This window comes from Glycine max, chromosome 17, assembly GCF_000004515.6.
Source record: "Glycine max cultivar Williams 82 chromosome 17, Glycine_max_v4.0, whole genome shotgun sequence".
Classification (NCBI taxonomy): Eukaryota; Viridiplantae; Streptophyta; class Magnoliopsida; order Fabales; family Fabaceae; genus Glycine; species Glycine max.
The window spans coordinates 26,771,287-26,792,277 of record NC_038253.2 but is presented as its reverse complement, the minus strand read 5'-3'; positions in this window follow the sequence as shown (position 1 = coordinate 26,792,277).

The following is a 20,991-nucleotide window of genomic DNA, read 5'->3' as shown; positions in this document are numbered from 1 at the left end:
AGCCAAAGGCTAGCCGGGACGAGCTAGGGTTCAGAAAATTGCCTGAAAAGACCCTTTTGCCCCTCCCTTTGGTATCTTTCGCATCCTTGACCAAAACATCAAACAATCTTTCGTCTCGTGCGGTAACTGGTGTCGAACAACACAGTTCGGCTAGCGATAATCAAAACCTCAGTGAATGATAGTCCTCGAACGAAATTAAGGTCTGACAGTTACTTATCTTTTATTGAAAATGAAAAGGTAAGTAAAGATAACGACACTCATTTCATTCGAGCTATCTTGCTATCTGACTGACAACTGGTGAAAACCAAAGAAGTGAAACCTGTAAAAGAGAATAAACAGATATCGGCATGAAAGTATCAGAAGTATTAAGCAAAAGACGTTGTAGTCTTGCATAACAAATATAGGAGGCATTGAAGTCTTGAAATGTAAAGACAAAAGACATTGAAGTCTTGAAATGTAAAGACAAAAGGCATTGAAATCTTGAAATGTAAAGACAAAAGGCATTGAAATCTTGAAATGTGAAGACAAAAGACATTGAAGTCTTGAAATGTAAAGACAAAAGACATTAAAGTCTTGAAATGTAAAAGGCAGAAGACATTGAAGTCTTGAAATGTAAAGACAGAAGACATTGGAGTCTCAAAATGTAAAGACAAAAGACATTGGAGTCTCAAAATGTAAAGACAAAAGACATTGAAGTCTTGAAATGTAAAGACAAAATACATTAAAGTCTTGAAATGTAAAGACTGAAGACATTAAAGTCTTGAAATGTAAAAGATAAAAGACGTTGAAGTCTTGAAATGTAGAAGACAGAAGACATTGAAGTCTTGAAATGTAAAGACAAAAGACATTGAAGTCTAGAAATATAAAGACTAAAGACATTGAAGTCTTGAAATGTAAAAGACAGAAGACATTAAAGTCTCTAAAAAATTTCATTAAAATGCGAACACGCTTGGTAAAGAAACAAACCCCAAACCGATCAGATCAAACACACATTTTAAAAAAAAATGCGACGCATGAGGAATGAAAGTATACCGATAGAATTTCTCATAACCAATAATGAGATTAAGACATTTGCATTTCATTTCTAAGGGAGCATTAGAGGAAACACTAGGTCCAACCAAATAGAGGAAAACCGCACAAGGTGTATAAAGCTTCACACATGCAAGTGTTTCATCTTAATTCCAAATCATAGATATGTCATAAATCGATTTTGCAAGTCATTTCCCATCAAATAAAAGATAATATGCATAATCATCATGGATCAATAGGACTTTCTAAGGTCCAACTTTGCGGGAAATTTTGGTTTTGGTTGCTCTGGTTTTTCCCCCTTCTTTTTTTTTGTGTGAGTAGGAGAGCATGCACAAAGATTTGGCTAGTAACTTAAATGGACGATCACTTCCTATCCCCTCATGTCTTAACCAAGTTACTATTGTTCCCCCTTCTTTTTACTCCTTACACAACTCTATACATGGTTCAAATATTGTTTGTTCCAAAGAACTTATTTTTCTTTTCTATTTTCCTTTTGCTCTTTTCTATTTTTGATTGATTGATTTTTTTTCTTTCTTTTTCCTTTCTTTCTTTATTTTTTTTTCTTTTTTTTTATGAACATGACTAACCAAAAGATGATAGAAATCTCCCTTGGAAGATATCCCTGCTCTCTTATCCTAGGGTAAGGTAGGAAATTTCCATCCTAGGTCGGGGTTCTGATAAAAATCAAATGTCTGGCTCAAAGGGCTTGCAAGTGGCAGAAAATAGCGTATATTAGGACAGCTGTTTCGTCAATGGCTTAGAAAGAAAGGAATGCCCAGATCACTTCCATGAAGCATATGTTATGACAATTAGAAATTCATGCAAAATCAATCATAGCACATATCCATGCAGGCACTCAATATATAAAATTTATGGTCACACAATAACTAAGGCTTAGGGTCAGCTTCCACATTCAGATCAAACTAGTGTTTCAACAATTGTTCTTTTATTAGGTCCATGCAAAACATCCGAGTTCATTTCGGTATTCAGGAAAGTCTTTCATTATTTTCACCCTCAAGATACGCATTGTTTTTTTTCAAAAAACCCTTTTTGTTGTTTTTTGATCCGCAAACTTTCCGAAGAAAACTGGTGATTGTTTCTTTTTTAAAAAAACATGTTAGTTTTTTTAGAAAAAATTAAAACCTAGACAAAGTTGTAATCCGATACTACAATAGAAATGAAACCACATGTAAGTTTTTTTTTTGGTTTAGTTTTTTTGTGTTTCAAACAATCATCACAAATTCACAATGAAATAACATAACAAAATATTGAAAGCGATAAATAATATAAAGACAAGTTCACAAATTTAGAAGGTCCTGGTCAAGAGGCGCAGTCTCCTCAAAGGAAGAAATCCATCACATCTGCTATGTCTCTATCTTCCTCAGCTCCATCTTCATCTCCTGGGGCCTCTGTGGGACCTGCCCCTTCTTGAAAATTAGGCCTGTCCCAAGGCCATGGAGCAGTGGTCCTGAACTACTCGGGAGTAGGCCACGGGTAAGGGCTGGGGTCCTGGCATTGTTGGTGCAGTGTATACTGATAGAAACTATCGTTCAACTGCACCTGGCCCCTACGGTTCGCTGCCTGCTGGTCAGCCAAATGCTGCATGTAGAGCTCCATCCTCTGCATGTGAGCTAAGATGGACTCCAGAGATGGTGGCTGACATGGAGGTGGCGGTGGTGCGTCTACAGCCAGTTGCTGCTACTGGTCCTACCCCAGCTGTTGTTCCTGCCTTGACATGCAGTACTTCTCAATGAAAGACTTATTAATGGGAGCCCAAATGAGCTTTGTGGGTGTAACCGGTACCCCATAGAACTGGCAGAGACCTGTGATCAAAGCTAGAAATCCCAGTTCCCTATTGGACTTTTCTGGGTCCACTAGGTGTCTCGGAGGTGTGATGCCTACAAACTGGTAGATGGCATCCGAGATAAGCTAGGCTACATGAACACTGATCTAGGTCAGGATAGCATTGACCAACGGCAGCGGGAGATCAGAATTATGGTCCCTGGGAAGGATGTTGCTGAGGAGAAGCATCATCCAGATCTGGGTCAAGGTGGTCATGTTAGTACACATGATCCGCACCCGCCTTCCTGTCACGCTTCGTGCAAAATCTTGTCCCAGGGAGCACAGTAGCTGGCCTATGGCCTCCTCATCAAAACCTAAGACCTGGCTTCTTCTCTCGGTATACCCACAATGCTGCCCCTCCTCTAGGACCAAAGGATGCCCCAGGAATTGGTTGATAGCATCTTCATCATAGGGGATCCATTGGCCCCGCACCCAAGAGTGCTTATCCATGACTCCTTCCTCAGTGGGCCAGGAATTTGCATAGAACTCCATGACTATCTCAGGGTCATACTTAGCCATGGGCTCTGTCAATTGGGTCAACTGCCTCCTGGCAATCTCTACCTAGAACTCAGTGTATTCCCTTTCTCTTAGTTGGACCCATCTTTCTTTGAGGAAAGACCATCCCTTGATCGCTTTGAAACGACGCTGATGCTCCTCACTTCGAAAATGGTGTCCATCAAACTCAATCTCTGCTTGCGGGGCTGCATTGGATCCCTCCCCTGCGGTGTCCTTCCTAGCCCTTTTAGTAAGAAGCTTCTTTGGAGCCATTGCCTGCAACGACACATCCATAAAAAGTTAGTTTGCATGAAATGCGTAACCATTATTTTAGTTATCCTAAGTATAGCAAGCAAGAAGTCAATCAACTTTGTGTGGTTTTTGCTAATTGCATGTGTTACCGTGCAACTAATAAAACAAATCACAACTCAGTGCGCATTATTTCAAAAGAAAGAAATTAACATCCTACATTAATTTAGGTGCAATGTGCCCATCACCTTGGTTTGTTATGAAGATGCATGTATGCCCCAAAGGATGTGGTAAACCATTATGCTATAGAGTTTAGGTGTTGCACATCTGCTTCAAATGTTCTTTTTTCAGGTATTTGATCCCCCCTCCCAAATAAACCCCAAAAATTGTTTGTTTGGTTGGCCTTCCTTTTGTCGTTCTAGTCTACACGCTTTAGTTTCTTTTCTAATAGTACTTTTTATACTGCATCTTGCAAATATAAGCTACTTCCATAGTTGAATGTTAATACTTTAGTTTCTTTTTAGTAGTATTCTTTTATACTGGATCGCATGAATGCAAACAACTTGCGCGGTTGCATGTTAATATTTGATTTTTTTGCTATCCAATTATTTTGAAAGATATATATTCTGGTTTAGTGGGAGAATGATTTTTAAAATTATGTTTGATTATTTGGTCTTGTGCATGAGAGATGATTCAGTTTATACATTCATATTGAATGTATAGACTATTGATATATGTCCACACATGATATAGTTTTGTCTTTTAAGTATTGGTCAATCTGGATGGTGCTTAAATGTTGAGTTTTCTTACTTTTACTACTTGATGCCTTACTTTCCATGATAATAGTGAAAGTAGGTAGAATTTAGTGATAGAGAACAAATGGAATAAAGTGAAGGAGCAAATCCTCTTTTGACATGCCTCTTCCTATTGTCTGCATGATTATTTTTAGTGCTCACAGTTATGCATTTTCTAATCATGTTCATTTAGGACAGAACTCGCCAAATCAATGTACCAGCAATGTCATGCAATGCAAGAGATGACCCTAGATTTGTGTTTGCCACTTCTAAAAAGGCAGGAAGAGCAGTGAGCATAAGCTATTGTTCTGTAGCTAGGGAATCTCATATTCTTATAGTCTATGTTTCTATTATGTTTTTGTTTTGTTTGGTATTTTAAAAGGATAGAAGGGAAGATCTCCCGAAATGAACAAAAAGGGCAGTAGGAAGATTACCAGAGAAAAATAATAGGATAGTTGGGAAGCTGAATTCCACATTATTTTCACCATCATTATTGACCCCACACCAATTTTTAAATTGAAGAGAAGTTTTGCTGTGATAAACTTGGTTACATCTCAACATAGATGACAGAGAGGGGAACATAGCTTACACTATACTCCAGTATAACAAATTTGAGTTCTAATTCTTGGGAGTGAGATAAATAGGTATTATTGAACTACCTAATGTTTTATTAAATTAATTATAGTAATGAAAATATATTAAGTTACTCATTGTGAACCTATAACTTCACTCACATTAGACCCAAGTCAATCAAATTATGTCTATTTCTTAAATAAGTTAAATTAATGCAGTAAAAAAAGTTAAGTTAATACTATTTGTGAAATCTATTGTGCTTACCTCCAAGTTTCTTATATGAATAATACATAGGATTATGAATTAGTCAAAATTCCCGTATTTAAATTTCATGTTTAAATATTATGTTTAATTCTTATGAAATGAATAAGTTTAAATTTTAGTTTTTATAAAATTATTATTTTTTATTTTCATACCTCAAAAAATATGAAACTATTGTTTTTTTTTATTACCATATTATTAATAAAATATGTGATTAATTTCAATCATACTTTTTTTAGTGGCCAACCCATTAATTATTACATGTTTAATGAAGATTTTAGTTAACATTCTCTAATGTTCCATTCTGAATTTTTTTTCTAGATCTCTAAAACGACATAAACATTAAGGATCAAATAGTAATTTACTAGAGGAATAAAAGTTACTAAACTTTTTCATAGGACCAAAATCCAAATTTATTATTTTTACATAAACCAAAAATAAAGATTTAAAATTTTAGAAAAATATATATTTTTTAGAATGGTTGAAATGAAAACTCATTTATTTCATAGAGGCTAAAACTATATTCAAACTTTAATTTAAAAAAGAAGTTTGCCATTTTTTGGTTGGGTTTTCCCCTTATTCCAACAAATTTTCTTTTGACAAGGTCTTATTCCAATAATAATAATAATAAAAAGATAAATAGATTCTCCAAAAAATAGAATCTCGAAAGTGGTGACGTGTAGGGCCGAGATCGATTCTCCTTTCCTAAGTCTCCTTCTAGTTCAACCTTCCTTGTATTCAATTCAATTTAGCTGTATCTCTCTCTCTCTGCACCCTCTTAACCCCGAATGGGAGCATCATCATCACATTGAAAAGAAAAGAAAAAAAATCAATGGCGAAAACCGCTTCACCATCTTCCAAACCCTCACCAATGGACCCTCAAATTCAAAACCCCGCACCCTCCAACTCCAACTCCAACTCCAACCCTCCAATCTCTTCCCCTTCCCCTTCTCACAACATGACCTCTCCCTCTCTCCCACCCCTCCCCCAAGATCAACAACAACAACTTCAGCAACAACTAAGTCCTCCTCCTCAACAACAACAACAACAACCTTTGGTTTCTTCGAACAACATGTACCCGAAAATATCATATAAATGATCATTTTGGTCTCTGAAAGAAAGAAAAATATAATTTAGTCCATAAATAAGTAAAATGAGTGACAATTAAGTGTTATGTTCACTTAATGTCAAATTGATCATCGAAAAAACTTGAAGATTATATCTTAATGGCAAAATGATCCCATAAAATTTAATAATAAGACATAATTGTCACACTTTTTACATATATTTAAGAATTAAATTATAATTTTTGTTCTTTTAGGACTAAATTATTACCAGTTTATTCCAAAAAACAATTATTATCAGTTTACATATTTAAGGAATCAAAATGATAATTTATTAAAAATATTACAAACTATGTTTTATATCTACTAAGAAAACATATTCTCTGGATCCAGTGATGACCCTAGTCACAACAGAGAACAGCCTCAACACGACAACATCTTTCATCTCGATTTGCCCTTTCTTTAGGCCAATCTATTCCCAATTCTTTGTTCCTTTCTTCATCTAACTCTCATCACAGATAATACACCTTTTCTTTCTTTGATTTTTAACCAGCTACTATTCATTTTTTCTGCATGTACGTATTCGTCGCACTTGTTTCTATGTATTATTATTATTACTTTAAACTTATTTGCTGATCTTTTTCTTTTATTTTTATTTTTGCTGCCTGATCCAAGTCAAAGAGATGTGATCCACGTTGGTAATTTAGGGTTTGTGCTAAAGAGAAAAAAGAATCTGTGTTCATTTGCATTTATCTTCTTTTTATTTGTTTTCTATGGCAGACAGGCAGGCACAGATGAAGCCACCTCTAGAAAGCTCCCGAAAAGAACTGGCTAAATTAGAACTCCCTGAGAAAGAAATTAATCTGCTGATCCATTACATTGTCGCGAATTACAACAAAGACGTGTTCTCTACACGTTTTGTAGTGATGCCAAGAGAGTGGCATACATGTACTTAGCACAGCTTCTGAGACTTGTCCGCACTTACACCACGCTGCAACTACTGGATGGGGATGTGACAACTCACATCACATGGCACTAATATGGAGAGTTCATGGATGCTTTCCAGACGATTATTTGATAAGCACGTTGGTAAATGTGTTGCAAAATAATGTGCTCAATACTGCTTGGAATGAATGAATACTGGAAATTGGAAAACAATCTTCATGAGCTTTGCCAAGGGGAGGTAGATAGGTTTACCCAAGTGGATGATGGGCTTGTAGACTTGCTTCAACCTTGTATTATAAGGCTTAAGCAGGCTAGAGATCTTTAATTAATGGAGGAGTAGCTCTTTAATTAATTCATGTTTTTCTTAGCTTAGTTCTGTCAAGTCATGTTTCATGCAGACAACTAATTAGTTGTTATTAAATTGCAAGTTTGATGATCTTTTTCTATTATGATGATTGATATATACCTTCTTTTTTTAAATTGAGCTTCTATAATCTAGCTTTGACCACTTCTTGTAGGCTTTAGGGTTTTAGGATACGGTGTAGAGTAACAAAAAGCTACAATTAGATATGCTGCTTCAAGATCTGATCTCTTTAATTTGCTTAACTTTGCACACCTAAAAATATATATCCTCTTTACATCTCCTGAAAATAGTTTTTATTTTCACATTTTTTAAGATTTAAAAAATGTGTCTGTGTGTGTGTGTTTTTTTTACTTCTTATTCTTTATCTTCGGAAAATGAAAACATGGAAAATATGCTTGGTTTAATCAATTTTCATAATTAAATTGATAAAACATTTTGTGTATTTAATTTAAAAAATAATAATATATTAATAATTTTTTATTATTAATAAAATATATATTACACAAAAATTATAATTATTTAGTTATAAATCATTTTAAAAATAATGGACATATTTAAAATGATAATAAAAAAATATTAGAACCATAAATTGTATGATTATATATAAGATGATAGAAGGCATGATCTATCTTTCATCTAAATGTTAAAAGTTTGTGACAATTCCCTTTAACATTCTCCACATATAATGTTGAAAACATCTTGTTGAAAGGGAAAATGTTTATATCTTTCCACAAAGTTACAATAATAACTATCCATTATTTGATTTATATGCTTAAAGTTATATTTGTATAAATATCATAAATATAATCAATGCCATATGTTAAACAAAACAATCATCATCCGGAAAAATAAACATATAATAAATTTATAAAAAAATATCTCCACCTAGTAATGTCTTCAAAACCTACGCAATTCTAAGACTTTGTTTATTCTCGTAATCTTAACTCTTGACCAGTGACAACATAGTTTCACCATATTGGATATTACATCATTCATTTATTATTATTTTCCTATATGAGGTTATCGGACACTACACCTCACTACAAGGTCTTGCATTTCTATGCGATGCTTCGCCACAGTGTTTCGTTTCGCCACTCTAAAAACGCTAGTTTCTCCATAAGGCGGAAATCGAGCGGCGAAAGAAGGCCGAAGAAGAAAACGTACCACAGAGTGCCCGAACTCGACAGAGTAATGGAGCTCTGCAAGAAGCCATGCATCCATAATTCTCCATCTCACCTCCCTCATCCAATCCCAACCCCAAACCCTCTTCCTCCGCGAAAAAGTTGTCAGTACATATATCTTGTGCATGTAAGGAAGTTTGGTTGGAAGAATTCACTCGTATCTCGAATTCCTTAGTCAAACAAGGGTATGAAATACTTAATTTTTAGTTGATAAAATATTTCTTGACTTAAATGTCTAATTTGTTAGATGCGATATTTCTTGGCATTGTAACAATTATGAGAATTGAAACCTTTTCCCCTTTTTTCCTTGTGAAACAAGTCGTTAGGAAACCAACATCACACTGGTCATGTATGTGGATCTATATGCAAATCCTAAATTTTCTTAATTGTCCTTCGTGTTAATTACGAAAAAAATACAAATGCTAATTAAGGAAAAACTAAAAATGAAAAAAAAAGCATCATATAAAAAATACAAAATTTATTTAAAACCTTTTAATAATTAACTTGAAAAAGTATGCTATATACTATGTAATTTAGAATAGTAGTTAACAAGACCCTTTGTGGGGATCATAATTTTGAATCTTCTCAATAAAACTCCAAAAGTATACATATAAGTGTTTAAACTTGCAATTTATTGGGAGCTGAATTCAGTTTTCCAAATAAATATAGTAGTGAAAAGTTGTTCACAACCAGCAAGTGTACTGGATCGCACAAGTAGTCTAAAACGATAAGAATCGAGTATTAAACTCTTGGGGAACTTGTGTTATCTGGCAAGCTATTTCAAAAAATAGGCGTCTGGTATGAAAATATGATTGTAGTTATAAACATGTATTTAAACTATCTAGACAAAAAGAAAGAAAATCACGCAAGAGAAATACTGTGTAAAAACAAGTAGAGAATGTGTTGGTCTTCCTCATAGGTTCCTGATGCTAAAAAGGATGTTCTCTATTTAACAATGCTCATGTGTTCCTATGTTGTCTCCTGGACTGCTAGACCCCAATTCCTCATGATAGCCTAGCCTAGTCCTGATCAAGCCTCGTCCGTAGATTCCTCTTGTAAGACTAAACTCAACCAAGACCACATTAAGACACACATACACAACTAAGTTCTTGTACCCCGATTCCTTGTAATAGCACAACAACTTAGTCCTGTACTATCAAGGACTTTAGAATCAGACCAGTTTCCACTATTGAATAACCCTAACAAAGCATGCATCTACGTGATCAAGGTAAAATCACACTGGAATGAAAAGTAGATAGCACAGAGAACACACAAAACATCATTACATAGATAGGAATATATTTACATAAGGTACCTACAGGGAAGATCCAACAGAGGATTTAGCTTTCCATAGTCTGGAAACCTCCTTTACAACAAAGAGAAGAACAAGATGAAAGACTGCAAAAACACAAGTGGTGAGGATGTCTCCTTCACCTCTAGGATCTCACAATCACTCACAACTCATCTCAAGCTCTCAAAATGGCTTCCGCTTCGAACTCGCGTCTCTGCAGATCTTCACATAACAAAATCTCTCAGAACTCTTTGGAACTTCGACCTTTCTCTCTCAAGAACCTTCGTGCATGCAGAGCTTCTCAAGAAGAGTGCCAAACTCCCTTTGCAAATCTGATTTCAGGCTTAAATAGGTGGTCTTGTTTGTGCTCATGGGCTTAGCGCAGATCTGGATCGCTTAGCGCGCATAAGTGGATTTTGGCTTAACGTGCTTGTTTCGCTTAGCGGATGAGCTGAAGCAGTGCGCTTGATGACCTGGACCGGTGCGCTTAGCGAACTTGACAGCTCATCTTCTTTTGGATTCTTCCTCGCGCTTAGCCACTGAAGGTTACGCTTAGCGAATTCTCACTAAGCCAGCAGCTTGGCTTTGCGAAAGAGTGAAAAACAACACTTTGCCAAAGTTGCCTATTTAACCTGAAATTGAGAGAAATTGATTATTACACGCACAAAACAAAAGTATAAATTATCTATTACCTATATTTAACAAAAAGTACTTATAGTATTACAAAACAACCATAAATTGGGAAAGTTTGATACATTATACACAGGTTTTATACACAAAAGTTAGTCGTATTCATCGACTAACACTCCAAATTTACAGTTTTGCTTGTCCTCAAGCAAAAGAGAACAACTCACTTGTCCTCAAGTGGTAAAACATGCAGTGATTATGTACAGGAGTGTATGCATCAAAATTCATTGATTGCATGATGATAAAGATGAAGCAATGTGTACCTATCCCTTGTTTTCACAGAATATGCAGCTATACAAAGAGGAGAACAAAATGTGAACAATACAATTAGATGAGGTTAATCATAAGACAGATTCAAGGAAAGTAGCTCAAACCACAGTCTCACGGCTACTGTCTCACTCAAGCACAAGTGTTTAAGCTATTTATTGATAATAACTAACAGGAGGTCCAATCTTTGCATTTCATCTCATGTCATCAAGTCATAAATATATAAACAAAATCAGAAGGACTTTTTCTGGCTTGTAGTGAGGTTGTGGCTACAAAAATTTCATTGGTTTTTCTAGGATTCAAAAGTTTAGATTCTAAGAGAGCACAAGTCCTAGACTAATCCCAATGATCTTTTCTTGTTTTGTACAAATAGCATTCTCACTATTCCCTTTTCTTAAGTTGCTTTTGAACTTATTCTAACAACACAACTTATTTTCTCTTTTTTTTAACATACAACTTATTTGTTGTGTGTTCTGATGCTTAACCTTTTTCTTTTCATTCTTTTCAACTTTTCTCCCCCAAATTTAGAGTAAGTTTGCCTTGAACCATATGCTCTCCTAGAATCTAAACAAGGTATTAGGAGATAATCATTTAAAGTTCAGGGTTCAATTCATGACAAATCAATAAGCCTTATACAAGGGAGCAAAAGATACAAGTATCATTCAAGGTAAGCTATTTGGTCAAAAGAGCTTATGTCTATACAATTCATGGCCTTCATCATGTTCTGAGTTATACAAATCATTCTAAAATTCATAGATTTATGCAAAGATCATTATTCACAGTTAGTCGTTCACTCACAGAGTAAGGTCACACTCTCACCGGTTTTTGGTTCAAGCTTTTCTTTCACAATCAGTCTGTCTAGTGACTAACCATTCTATTATAAGTTCACACTCTTATTCTTTCTTTGTTCAACATGCACATTTGCTCAAATTCATGAAAGGAAACACACATTTCATCATAAGCATGCATTCAATTTAAAACAAGGCATACAACCATCAAAAGTTAAGTTAAACTATTCACGATGCTTCAAGATGAGCAACTATACTACTCATGCACAAGACTAACAAAAAGTAACTAATGTACTAACATCAAAGTTATACTAATAATTCAAAAACACAAAAAGAAGCATAAAATCTCCAGAAATATCCACATTCTTGTCAAGATGGACCACAACTTCCTCACTAGTCCATCCAGTCAGAAAATGCTTAACCATCCTCTAGGTAGTAGGCTGGTGAGTCAGGAAGAGCTGCAACTTCATTATCTGAGTCATCGGGAATGAGTATCAAAGGTGGTGCCGGTGGAGCTAGTGGAGGTGGTAGAATCTCAACCTTCGGGGAAGCCGGTGGGTCTACTATTGGTGGTTGCAGCTCAGCTGGTGCAGGCTCTATCCTTGTTGGTATGGGACTGGGGGCACAACCTCGGGAGATCTTCCTAACGGCAGCTGAGCTTCAGGCCAGGCCACTTTATCTAAAAATTGCTCCATGGATACTATTGGCCTATTATGAGCCAACTGCTGCTGGTTGTAGACAATAATCAGCTGCCCCCGGAATAGGCTCTGCAACATAGGAACTATAGGTTGTGCTTGTAGGCCATTTGGTTCCATGGTTGCTTTTGGAGGAGGTGGGTTGGATAATGAAGGGATGTCTTTAGCTCTTGCTCTCTTTCTTGAGGCCATCTGTAAGAAAAGAATGTGAACATTGGAAAGAAAATCAATTTAGAAGAAAGATAAAGGTCTCTTAGCAAAACAACATTCGCTTAGCGGTCCTTACAAAACAATATAGACCGCTTAGCGAAAAAGGGTTCGCTTAGCGAGTCTTCACAGAAAACACTATACCCGTTTGGCGCCTATAGATCTCGCTAAGCCTAAAACTTGTCGTAATGATGTGCGCTTAGCTCTCCCTGAGCCACGCTTAGCGGTATTACACAGTAAAATTTTCACAAATTCTACTGAGTTATGGGAACTTAGCGAAATGGGTTGCTCAACTCAGTCACTGTCGTAAAGAACTTCGCGTGGCGCAAGGCTATTGGCTCAGTGCGACTATCATGATAAAAAAAATTCTAAGTTACTTGGGCTTGGCAAATCATCCTCGCTTAGCCACAAGTACTTATCCAGAGGATGAGTATTCATCCTCTACAAATCTGATCTCTTAGCGTGACAAATACGCTCAACGAATTCTATCGAAAATGCATGTATGCAATGAGTATAGATGAACTCGCTGAGCACTGAAGGCTCGCTGAGCGAGTTCATTGCAAATTTCTAGAAAACAGTAGAAAACACAGTTCATATTCTTCTAAAATTGAAACCTCTAATAGGTAGATTACGCATGCAAAGTTTCCAACATACCTATCAACAGACACCCTATATAGACACCTAAACTTAAGCTACTCCTACACGTACTACAATCCTATAATTCATAAAGCTAGTTTTAAAAGTTGTATATCCTAAGGTTGAGCAAAATAACAAAGATAAGGATCATGAGGAACTTACTTGAATCACTGATACAGTTGACCCAATGCAGATGCTGGATTAGATGAGAGAGGGAGAAAGACATGATATGGTTTATGCAGAATTCTCCAGCTGTCCCTACACTCAACACTTGTCATTGTGATGAAGTTACACTTAACCAATGCTTTTTCGACGCTCCCGCTTAGCAAACGCTTTGCTAAGCAGGAGAGTCATTTGGTTCTCCAAGGCCAGCCGCTTAGCGGGGCTCGCTCTAAGTAGGAGAGTCGTTTGGATTTTTTTATATAGCACACAAAATTTGGCTTAGCGTGAGAATGTTTTCGCTTAGCGAGATATGCAGATTAGAAAACCTGCAATTCCTGCTAAGCCAGGCTTTAGTCCGCTTAGCTAAAATTATGCAATTTAGGTACAGAGAAGTTGGCGCTGAGCAGTCAATAGCATCGCTTAGCGCATATACTACCACAAGCGATTGAGCTCAGCGACCATGAGTGGCGCTAAGCTACAGTGAATCTAGTTTAAACCGCATGAATATCCGCTTAGCCAGCAGATTACACGCTCAGCCCCATGGCCCTCAATTCTGACCGCAATGAATAGCGCTTGGCGACATAGGGTCTCGCTTAGCCAAGGTGAAGCCATCGCTCAGCGATCAGTTTGTCACTTAGCGGAATTCAACTTGAATTGATTTTGGCTTAGCTAAACCTTGGCTGGCTTAGAGGAAATAATCAACCTCAGGTGTCAGGGTGGTGCGCTAAGCACTTGAACTCGTGGCTTAGCGCATGAGTGATTATGCGCTTAGCGAGAAGCAGGCGCTTAGCGAAAGGACTAATTTTCAAAAAGATTTTTTTCTAAGTTATAACTTATTCCTTTCCCAAGAAATTAAAACCCTTAATTTCACATTCAAAGAGAGGTTGGTATGCTCCATGTAAAGATTATTAAGCAAGTTCCTAATGATCAAATTCATGAAAAACAAACACAACAAAGATTAAAATTGGGTTGCCTCCCAGAAAGCACTTCATTAACGTCATTAGCTTGACACTTTTACCTCTCTGGGCAATCTCATGTTTTGGTTCTCACCTTCAGAACCTCTTGACCTTCTCCCATTACCTGCAAGCAAACATTGTGTTCTAGAGCAGGCTTGTCTTCCACAAACAAGTCGAAATCAATTTTCTGGTCTTCAAAACCTAACTCCAGCTTTATCTTCCCCATGTCAACTATGCAGCTTGCAGTTAACATGAACGACCTTCCCAAGATTACAGGGATGTCAATATCTTCAGAGATATCCATGACCACAAAGTCTGTTGGGAAGATAAAATGTTTTACCTTGACCAACACGTCTTCAATCACTCCATAGGGCCTGGTAATGGAGCGGTCATCTAATTGCAAAGTCATTCGAGTGGGCATAATCTCCAACTCTCCCAGTCTTCTGCACATGGAGAGTGACACCAAATTAATGCTGGCTCCCAGATCAATCAGAGCCTTTCCCACATTGACTTCTCCTATTGAACAAGGAATGGTTACACTACCAGGATCTTTGTGCCTGGGTGGAAGAATCTTTTGGATTACAACACTATAATTTCCTTCCACTATGATGTTTTCCTGATGAATGTACATGTGCTTCCTTGTCAACATATCTTTCAAAAATTTAGAGTAGAGTGACATCTGCTGTAGAGCTTCGTCAAAGGGCATGGTTATTTCTAGTTTCCTGAAAATATCCAAAAACCTTGCCAAATGACAATCTTTTTCTTTCTTGGAAGGCACCATAGGATATGGTACTTCCACACTTTCTTCCACAGCCTTTCCATATCTACTCTTTTTCTACAACCTTATTTTTTTCATTTTCATTTTTCTCATTTTCTATTTCTTTTTCTTTTGCTTGGTCCTCCATATCTTTATTATGGACCATTATTTTCTTCCTTTTTTCCTGATTCTCTTTATCCTTCACATCATTTTTCTTAACCTCAGCACCTGTCTTTTCACTCAATTGTTCCTTGTCTACCAGATTTTCTTCATCCTCAGCTTCCACAAACCTTTTACTCCTGGTCATCACAGCCTTGCATTCCTCCTTAGGATTATTTTCTGTATGTGCTCCAAAGTTGTTTGATGACTTGTCAGCTATCTGCTTGGCCAGTTGTCCCATCTGTACTTCAAGGGTCTTTAGTGCTGACTCAGTACTCTTATGATTCGACATTGTTACCTGCATAAACTGAGTCAAGGTCTCTTCCAACTTAGTTGTCCTCTGAAAGATGTTAGGCCCTTGTTGAATTGGCCTGTTTGAAGACCCACCTTGGTCTTTATTGAACTGGTTGTTAGGGTGTGTCCTCCATTATCCTTGCTGATTATAAGGACCTTGCTGGAAGCCTGAAAACCCTCCTTGAGTGTACCCTTGCCTCTGCTGATTCCCCATGAAATGAATTTCTTGAGTGTTATCGTCAGCGGGATTGCATTGGCCTATCTCATGAGCTTCACCATAAATGCTACAACCTGTTACCTACAAAATAGAAGAATGTGTAGGTTGTCCAATCGACAGTTTAGTTGGCAACTTACCAAGTGTTTCCTTTAGGATCTCAAGTTGCTTAGATAGCAACTTGTTCTGTGCCAACAAGGCATCGTGTGATGTTAGTTCCAATAGGCTCTTCTTTGTGGGTTGATGGGTTCTGTCCCTCTGGATGGCATGATCATTGGCTAACATGTTCTCTATGAGCTTAGTTGCTTCTTTTGGGGTTTTCAGCTTTATTTTTCCCTCCAGTAGAAGCATCTAGTAATTGCTTGGTTTGTGATCTCAGCCCATCTATGAACATATTCAGTTGGATTGGCTCGGAGAATCCATGGATGGGAGTTCTTCTCAATAAGTCTCTGAATCTCTCCAATGCCTCACTCAAGGATTCATCAGGGAACTGATGAAATAAAGATATTGTTGCCTTCCCTTCAGCAGTCGTAGATTTTGGAAAGTGCTTCTTTAGGAATTTTTCCACCACTTCTTCCCAGGTTTTAAGATTGTTGCCTTTGAATGAGTGGAGCCACCTCTTGGCCTCTCCTGCCAGTGAAAATGAGAAAAGGTTGTGTCTGATAGCTTTATCTGGTACACCAGTAATCTTAACAGTATTGCAAATCTCTATACATGTTGCCAAGTGTGTATAGGGATCTTCATTGGGTAATCCTTGAAATAAATTCCCTTGTATCAGATGGATCAAAGAATGTGGGTAGGTGATGTTGTGCGCTTGCACTTAAGGACGTGCAATGCTAGTGAAAAATTGTGGTACAGAGCCACTTGAATAGTCCTCAAGGGTGAATCAGGTGATAATGAATCAGAAAAATGAGTCTCCTCCTCAAGAATGGACGCAACTGTTCTGTCTTGCAATAGTTTCCTTCTCCTCTCAGCCCTGTTCCTTCTTAGTGTAGCTTTTATTTCTAAGTCCAAAGGAAATAAAGTGCCTATAGGAGATCTATGCATAAACAGTACTAACAGAGCAGTGGTTATCCACTTCAAGTAGAAAAGATAATATAAATTAAAGAAAAAATATTCAAAGAAGCAATCAAAGAATAACAAATAAAGAATAGACACCTAAAAACGAGCTAACTTCCCAAATAAAAAGAAGTTCCCCGGCAACGGTGCCAAAAACTTGTTCGCAACCAACAAGTGTACCGGATCGCACAAGTAGTATAAAACAGTAAGAACCGAGTATCGAACTCTCGGGGAACTTGTGTTATCTGGCAAGCTATTTTGATAAATAGTTGTTTGGTATGAAAATATGACTGTAGTTATGAACAGGTATTTAAACTATCTAGGCAAAAAGAAAGAAAATCACGCAAGAGAAATACTGTGTAAAAACAAGTAGAGAATGTGTTGGTCATCCTCATAGGTTCCTGATGCTAAAAAGGATATTCTCTATTTAACAATGCTCATGTGTTCCTATGTTGTCTCCTGGACTGCTAGACCTCGATTCCTCATGATAGCCTAGCCTAGTCCTGATCAAGCCTCATCCGCAGATTCCTCTTGTAAGACTAAACTCAACCAAGACCACATTAAGACACACATACACAACTAAGTTCTTGTACCCCGATTCCTCGTGATAGCACAACAACTTAGTCCCGTACTATCAAGGACTTTAGAATCAGACCAGTTTCCACTGTTGAATGACCCTAACAAAGCATGCATCTACGTGTATTTTAATAACATTTGAACTTAGGTTTTGTGGTGGACCCGTTGATTATATATTCTGATAGCAATCCTAGACCCAGGAGGGTGCACAAACCACCAACACACCTCCAGGACTATGTTTAAATTCAACCCTTTAGGATATTACCTTGCTAACAAATATCTCACAGTTATAACAACCTTGCAGCACCCATTACTTATTTGTTTTGTATTTCTGTTATGTTGTCTGCTATGGCCAACAGTGCCAATCTATGTCCCTAGTAGAATGATTATAAATACTAAATAGAAATGGAAATAAGGCAAAGATGAATTCATCCATATTTCTCTCTAGTTGTTCTCTATAGTCAATAGTTAGCTCTACCAATTTGGTTTGACCTGCCCTTGGGCTTGCTACCATGCCTGAGCATAACACTCGGCAAGCCTCTATCGAACACCTTGAGGAGGCTGTTCTTCGCCTTACTCAAAGCTAACACTCTCTTGCCTAGAACCACGTGAACCTTTCCCAGGCCCAACCCACCATGGACAGCAAGATTGACTCCGTTTTGGAGCATCTTGCCACCGTCACAATCACCCGCACTCCCTAGTGCTCATCCCCTCTAATACTACCCCAACTCCTCCACCATCTCGTCCATACATGAAACTGGACGTTCCATGCTTCGATGGACAGGATCCCCTTGGGTGGGTTTTTAAAATCACTCAATTCTTTGACTACCAAGCAGTATTGGATAATAAACGCTTAACGGTGCCGTCATTTTACATGGAGGGCCCAACACTCTGTTGGTATCAGTGGATGTCACGAAACGATCTTTTGACCTCTTGGTCGGTGATGTTACAAGTCCTCGAGTCGCGTTTCATGCCATCCTTCTACAATGACCCTCATAGAGCCTCGTTCAAACTCCAACAGAAGGGAACCATAAACGACTATCTCTTGGAGTTTTAGCGTCTAGCCAATCGGACGGTGGGCCTAGCTCATGCCTTTCTCCTGAGATGCTTCGTATCAGGTCTTCTTCCAAATCTTTACCGGGAGGTGCAGGCATTACAACCATTGTCCTTGCCGCAAGCTATAGCGCTTGCCAAACTCCAAGAAGACAAACTTCTTAACCGTCGATAGGCCCCCTGAATTCCTCCACCATTAGCACCTACTTCTTCTCCAATGGTTCCTGTCCGAGCCCTCACCCAAGTTACTTGTTGCCGCTTGTCACCTGAGGAGTTGGTCGTCCACCGAGATTGAGGCCTTTGTTTCCATTGTGACGAGAAATGGGTAATAGGCTGTCAGTGTAAACCCCATTTACATTCGTTCATCGCCAATGAAGACTTGGAGCTGGCACCACCCCTTGCCTCCCTTGACTTCCCCACCACTCTCTCGGAAATCGTAGCCGACAGCCCCCCTCTCCTAAGCCTTCATGCAATGTCGGGCATGCCAGCTTCGACCGCATTTCACATTTATGGGACCTTCACCCATTGCCAAGTCACGATACTGATGGATGGTAGGAGTACTCATAATTTCATATAGGCTCAAGTTGTGCAATTTCTCATTCTTCCTCCCACCACCATCAACCCGATTAAGGCCATGGTTGGCGACAATGCAACCCTTCTATGCAATCGTGCCTGCCCTAATACCCCACTCACCATATAGGGTCACTCATTTACGCCAAACCTATTTATCTTGGGCCCTAGTGGCATAGAAATCATCCCTGGTGTCCAATGGTTACAGGACTTCGGCCATGTAATCACTGATTACACCTCCCTCATAAGGTCGTTCTCTCTTTTGGGCCGCTAGATTCTATTGCGCGCTGATGCTCCATTCCAGCCCAGCCCTGCCTCCACCCATGAGATGCATCGTCTGGTCCAAACCAATGGAGTTTTGGCTCTGTGCCAACTCACCCACATACCCAAACCAACCCAATCACTACCACCCCCATCTTCCCCTACCAACCCATACCCTCTAACTCAGCTCCTTTCCCATTACACATCACTATTTCAAGAGCCAACAAAATTACCTCCTCCATGCCTCATCTCCCACCACATCCATCTCCATCTCCATTCTTCTCCCATGTTCTTCTAGTGAAGAAGAAGGATGGCAGTTGGAAGTGATGTGTGGACTATCAGGGGTTCCACCAAATTTGTATGCTGGCCAAGGATGTGCCAAAAACTGTTTTTAGAACTTATCAGGGGCATTATGAATATAGAGTAACGTCATTTGGCCTATGCAATGCTCCGACAACATTCCAAGCAACCATGAATAAAGTGCTTCAGCTGTATCTGCAGAAGTTCATGGTTGTGTTCTTTGATGACATCTTCATCTATAGCCCGACATTGGAATTACACCTCCTTCATTTGGACAAGGTCCTCGAATTACTAGAACAAAACAAATTTCACTTGCATAAGAATAAGTGCTTGTTCGTCCAACATGAACTTCAGTATCTAGGTCATGTCGTCTCTGCCAATGGTGTTGCCCCAGATCCATCCAAGATCAATGCCATGCTCGACTAGCCTTCCCCTACCTCCACCACATCCTTACGAGGTTTTTTGGGCCTCATTGATTTCTACCGAAGTTTTATTCGGCACTATGCCACAATTGCCAGCTTATTGACCAATCTCCTGCGTAAAGACCAGTTCATTTAATCTAAGGAAGCCCAACAAGCCTTCGCTCACCTAAAAAAGGCTACGACAGAAGCCCTTGTATTGGTGCCCACAAACTTCGCAATATCATTCACTTTAGAGACTGATGCCTCTGGTAATGCCATGGGGGTTATTCTCTAACAACAATCGCATCCCATTGCCTTCTTTAACAAGGTCTTTTCCCATGACTGAAAACTGCTTCGACATACATTAAGGAGTTACATGCTATTACGACGACAATATGCAAATGGAGACATTATCTCCTTGGTTACCACTTCATTATCATCATTGATCACAAAGAGCCTCAAAGACCTCATATGTCAAGTCATACAAACGTCGGAACATCAACATTATCTGGCCAAGCTTTTGGGATACAACTATTCCATTCAATACAGGCCAGGCTCCGACAACGTCACGATGGATGCCTTGTGTATCGATGTCACTTTAGGCCATAATTTCTCTTTATCCATCCCTCATTTCCAATTCTTGGATCGTCTCTGTTGATCTCTTCATGAAAACTAGGAGTTTCGCGATCTCCTACAAAGCATCAACGACACTCTGATGAACCACCATGAGTTCATAGTTCAACATGGTCTAATTTTCTTTAAGCACAAGATTTGTTCCTCGCGACGAATCACTTGAAGAATTTCATTTTACACCTGTGGTAGGTCACCTGGGCTCAGCCTAAACACTTTGCCTTTTACAGG